Genomic DNA, 5,951 nt, shown 5'->3' with positions numbered 1-5,951 from the left:
CAGCTTATAGGTGCATTACCCCCATCTTCTGGACTGGAGTGTGGAGCGGAAGCTTGGCAGCCAACAAAGCAAAACTTACATTATTTTCCTGTTTTCCAGTCCAGTTTGGTGCTTGCGTATTTTATAAGTGTATCATTTAATCCTGTATGACAATTCTCAGACGCGTTATTATTTTCTCTCCTCTGCTCTTCTCACCAGTGGGTATCAATCCTAAAACAACAGTTTTCAGAATTGCAACACTCTGCAGATTTAGATTAGTGAGAGAATGTCGATTCCCCCCGACAACAAGGGAAGCAGATGCACAGCCCATTCCGAGGCCATCATCTGTTGCACCATTAAATCCACTTCTAATTTCAGAAAATTTGAGTATGGTATATGCTGAAGTTTTTTTTTTAGATCTTAACAAATGCATTCAATATATACGGCTTTAAGTCCTCCTTCATCTACTCCCTACTCCTTTATACTCTTTCCCCCAAGTACTGCATTCTACTTATGTGATGTCTTCTGATAAAATGAGGAACATAAATTTATTTTGAATCTTGTCAAAAGTTTAAAGAAATAAAAAAATATGTTTGCCAAAATATCAGTTAAAATGTTATAAAAGTTAATAAGCAGGGTTGTAGGTCTCATGTTGTCAATTAATGTGGGATCTTTAAACCCAGTTTAATCAATATAATGATCCCCTGCTTTATGGTAAAGAGTGTGGGTTTCAGAGACTTCTTTTAGCATGTGAAACATAAAGTATTTCAAATAGACCCCAAAATGCCTAAAGATATTACTTGTTAGACCATCTAAGCCCAAAGACAAACATTTCATTGCCATCTACACTTCATCCACACAAATGTTATCTGCCTCTGAAATTCTTGTCTACATTAGGGATCCATTCATTGAGTAAGAGGAGAAGTAAAGATTACTGAAAAATTGCTCTTAGGGTTTGTATATTTATGATGATCAATTAGCAGAGCTTTTACACCGTTTCGCTCTTGTCTAGAGAAATATACTGAGCTCCCTTCACCCTCCTATATCCATCTTGCTCTTGATCTTACATACGCTCCTCTTGTGATATAAATATTGTCTAATCTAATGCAAGGCTTGAAGACGTATTTTATATTTTAAATATTTCCATTTTTCTCTATGAATTGTAAAGTCTTCTTTACAGAATGGTTCACTCTTTGATAGGTTTGAGTTAAATTTCCAATTTCTTTTTGTCTTAGACAGGGGTTTCAGAATAGCTTTAATAATTGTATGAGGCGCTGCAGAAACTGTAGAATTTGACTTCAGTCATGTCCTGTTTTCTAACTCTGACCAAATATCTATTCTGATTTTACTGATCCATCGGTAAATCTTGTTTGGTCTGGACCCAGAATGCAGACACAGACACCCTTAAGGCAGAGTTGATCGGATGATTGAAATCCGGCGTGGAGAGGAGTAAGCAGGGTCAGTAGCTCCCACGAAACATAGACAGATACCCAAGTACACAGGCACGTGCAGAGAAATTTTGGGGGGCAGGTGCTCAAACCCCCAAAAAAGGGCACACAACGCCAAATTATTTATGAAATTAAAAACAATAATAATAAACAAATAAAAAACACAGTAGGATATTTTCAAATTATATATTTATTTTTGTTAACAAACTAGCTCAAATTATCAATTTGAATAAATAAATGAATAACTGGCAAAAACATACAAAACGAGGCCATATTGAATAACCAACTAATATGCTAGGGTTAGGGTTAGGGTTAGTGATGGGCTCCTCTGGACCAGGTAGGGTTACTGATTCTCCATCAATTGTTTTTATACTTGATGGCCTGCAGTTTCCTGTCTTTCTGCTTTTGGGGTATCTCTTTTCTTGGCATTGTGCTGCAAATTTTGTAAATGAGATGAATCAATGTTGTGCATAATGAGCGCCGCGGAGCATGTCTGGACGAAATTCTCACAAGAACTCAAATAAATGCCCCGTCAGATATCAAAACACATTTGGGAGGAATTGATGACAGAGAGAGTAATTTTTATTCTTAAAAATTGATGAATGATGAAAAAATTGGGCTCCAGCAGATAGGCACTTTTCTCATCCAGGGCAAACGGGCCAGTGCTTGAGCACCACTAGGGGTCTATCTGTGCAAGTGCCTGCACATACACATACAAAAGAGTGACACAAGGGAGGACAGTGGAAGACAACGAGAAATCTGGTGTTCAAAACGGAGCTGTGACAGGACCCCTCCTCAATGGGCGCCTCCTGGCAATCTACCAGGATCGTCAGGACGCTGCTAATAGAAGTCCTGGATGAGGGTCAGATCCAGGAAGAGCCCTCAGGGAATCCGGGGCCGTTCCTTTGGACCATTTCAAAACATTACTTGTCTTAGAGGTCCACAAGAAGAGGGCCACCAGATGCACTCAGTGATGAAGGTAAGGGACCGGGTTTTCTACCTCCTTGTTTTCCATTCCACCGCTGCTCTCCTTCCCTGTGGGGCTCAACCTGTAGCATTGAGGGGCCTCCTGTGAAATACCTGCCCAGCTGACATTCTTCTCATCAACTAAACATCACATATAAGACCTCATCTCATCTCCCCTGTCAACTCCGGATCGTCCGTTCACCAGTGTGGTACTTTTCTTGGCTTCTGAGACCCCTTCTCTCTTGTTTTGTGATACCTATACCTATATATTAACCCTGTGCACCTTCCGTTTGATCGACTTACGCTGGGTTCACACCGGACGCTGAAGCGCCGCACCAAGGAAAGCAGGGCGCCTCCTATCACCCCCCTGTTAAACCTTTGTGCGGTTCGGTTCACACCGGCCGTTGAAGCACCAAGCCTGGCACATGGTTTCAGCGTCGAGTTTATTTTTCCCGCAACAAGAGTAATGAAAAACTACTAGAAAACCCTTTTAACAGGGTAAAAAACTATGTAGAAACATCAAAGAGAGCCACATGTGAGGGATCCCTCTCCCAGGACAAACAGAACTGCAATAAATGTCAAGTGTAAAGGAGAGAATCACCAAGATAAAGGTTTTAGCAGCATTGATATGGGTTAACAGTTTGAAGCATAACTGAAGGTCTGAATTAATGGATTATTGTCAGTAATGGTCAAGTATCCGAGGAGAAATACTATATCAAGCAGTCCTGCTGCAATCATAGTCTATAGCAGCCAACAAGATCCACCATCAAGATCGGATGCCACTATGGTCCACAGTCATTGTACACTCCCGCTATTAGGGGAGGGAGAGAGGGAGGGAGAGAGAGAGAGAGAGAGAGAGAGAGAGAGAGAGAGAGAGAGAGAGAGATTTGGGTCTTTGTAACTGAGTTAAATCATATATTATTGTTGTGCAATAGTGCTTAAAAATAGTTACCATAGAATGGTGTGCCTTTAGGCACTCAATAAATTAGGTTATCAAAATAAAATATAAAACATTAATATTTAAAATATTAATATTAAATCATAACTTTAACTGGTTAAATTTATCGCGGGGCACCAGCCTTCATAGAAGGGAAAAGATAGCCAATTTATTGATTAAGATCAGTCTCATTTAGATCTAGTTCAATTAGAAATCTCAATATTTTACCATTAAAGATTATATAATGAACAATGAAGGTTATGGAGTTCCTGGCAGTGTAACGGTTGGCGAGATTCACTTATGCAATATTAATTACAGAACATTTGTGAAAGAAGAACATTTATTATGAACATCATAAAGTATAAAACACAAATTACTAAACAATCAAACTAACTAACTAGGAGGTGTGTGAGTGTGTGTGTGAATGTAAATTAGCATGCTTTAAAGAAAGGTCCCTAAGGTAAGAGCACCCCCCCCCCCCCCCCCCCCTTCTTCTGAGGTTGCTTCACGGGGAAGGTTCAACTAGGTGGAGACTATGCGTGTCTGTGTGTATGTTAATCAGATAATGATAGACAGGGATAAAGCCTGTGGCGAGCCTAACTGCCATTAACCTTCATTTAACTTATACCTACAACATCACAGCATATATCAAACTTGTAAACACACAGAATTGAGTAAACAGTCTTGCTTAGCATGTATAATTATTAAGCCCAGATTATGTTACCAGTCCGAGGGAAAGAGGAAAAGAAGTTGCTGTTCAGTTTGAAGTTCTGTGACGTCTCCTGGCTTTGTGGTCGTGGAGTTCTGCATTCGCGGTTCTGTCGAGCCAGTGTGCTCAGATGCTGGTTGAAGTTTTCCTGCAGGACATCGCGTCGCTACGAGGAGTTTGGTAGAGCTTGAAGGGCGAGGAGATTTCCTTGAAGGGTGAGCAGGGGTGCTGCACCTCTGACCTCCGGTTGGATAGAGAAGGAAGCTGGATCTGCCAGGCCCCCCCCCCCCCCCTTGGCGATGTAGGAGAAGAGAGGCTGGACAGCCTGCTGGCCTTCGAAGGATTGTAGAAAGAGAGAAAGATCTTGGGGAGACCTCTCCTTATATTGGCCCCGGTGACCTCACAGGTCTTGGACCAGAGTGACCAATAGGAGTTGACCCTGGTGGCTCTTGACACCTTTGTGTGACATTGCCCAGACCCCAGGACATGCAGCATCCTGTTACATCCTCTGTGAGACTGAGTTCCTTGACTTTCAAAGATCAATGGAACCTGTTGCATCTTGGGGGATTGAGTCCACTCCAGCACATGCGGCATGTTTGTAACAAGTTTGACTGAAAGGAGGCCTGTGGTTTGCACAAAAACCATGTCCCAACATTATTTAAATTCTATTTTGGATTTTACAGGGAGAAAATTAAAAGAGGATAATAAAGGAGTAATATGATCACTTTTTCTTGATCCTGTTCTTGTGTGGCAGCGTTTTAGTTCATCTGGAAGGTCCCTAGAGACCTTGTTGGGTTAGCCTGATAAGGAGTCACAATAATCCTTCATCAATGTAATAATTGTACGGCCTAGTTTTTTTGGACAGAATGCACTTAATGCTTAACTTAATGTTTTTTATGTAGAAGTTACATCGTATATCCTCATCTAATATGACTATGTTACAAATCTGATGTCCTGACAGTCATATGTAACGGATTTCAAAATGCCCTTTAACAATTATTTTCAATTTACATTTTCTATATAATGGCCATTTCACGACTTTGAGTATTTTTAATTTTATCTCTGCTATTTTAATTTAATGCTATGCTTTGTGGTGTTTTGAATGTTAATTTTTTATGTATTGTCCTGAGGCTGTTTTTGGTGTGTTTTGGGATATTCATTTCTTTTCTGTAATATTTGGCAGCTTTATATGTTTAGGATGTACCATCATAGGTCTAACGTGCAGACAAGAAAGTACTGGAAATATTAGTAGTTTTCTATGTTTCTCTGGAGTTACCCTACTCGATGCACATTGCTTATTCTGAGCATGGGTCACTGTGCATCCTTTTGTCTATGTTCTTCATGGTCTTTGGAAATGTCTGATTATAAATAAATATAAAATGCTTCTTTGTCAGTTTAAATAGCTCCTGGCTATGATTAGCAATGTATTATGAGCTAAGTATAGACTGTAATGTCTGATCATTGTATTTATGCGTTGTAGTACAGACATTGCAACCCACATTGCTAAAGGAGCTGATCTGCACATAAGAAAGTACTGGAAGCATCTTTGCAGGAGCAAATAAATGCTGGGAAAAATTAGAGTCGTGGTCTTTCATGCCCTTATCCACACACCCGTTACAAATACAACAAATCCTTTAATAATATGATAGAAGGGTTAGGGTTAGCATATTAAATCATTTTTTAATTATATTGGAATTATAAATCTTAAGGCTTTAGGTAGAATATTTTCTGTAGTCTTAAATATTTGTCTCTTATTTTCCCACTATGTATAAGTCACACTTAGAAAATAAGTTGTGGCAATAACATGTTAATTGGATAATCTTTCAAGTAGGCTACATTGAATTGATAAATTGTAAATGTCCATACTTTTTGAATGACATTCTAAATATGTAATTCATACAATTTAGCTTGA

The sequence above is a fragment of the Platichthys flesus genome, chromosome 8 (genome assembly GCF_949316205.1).
Source record: "Platichthys flesus chromosome 8, fPlaFle2.1, whole genome shotgun sequence".
In the NCBI taxonomy this organism is placed as follows: Eukaryota; Metazoa; Chordata; class Actinopteri; order Pleuronectiformes; family Pleuronectidae; genus Platichthys; species Platichthys flesus.
Note: the sequence above shows the minus strand (reverse complement) of the source record.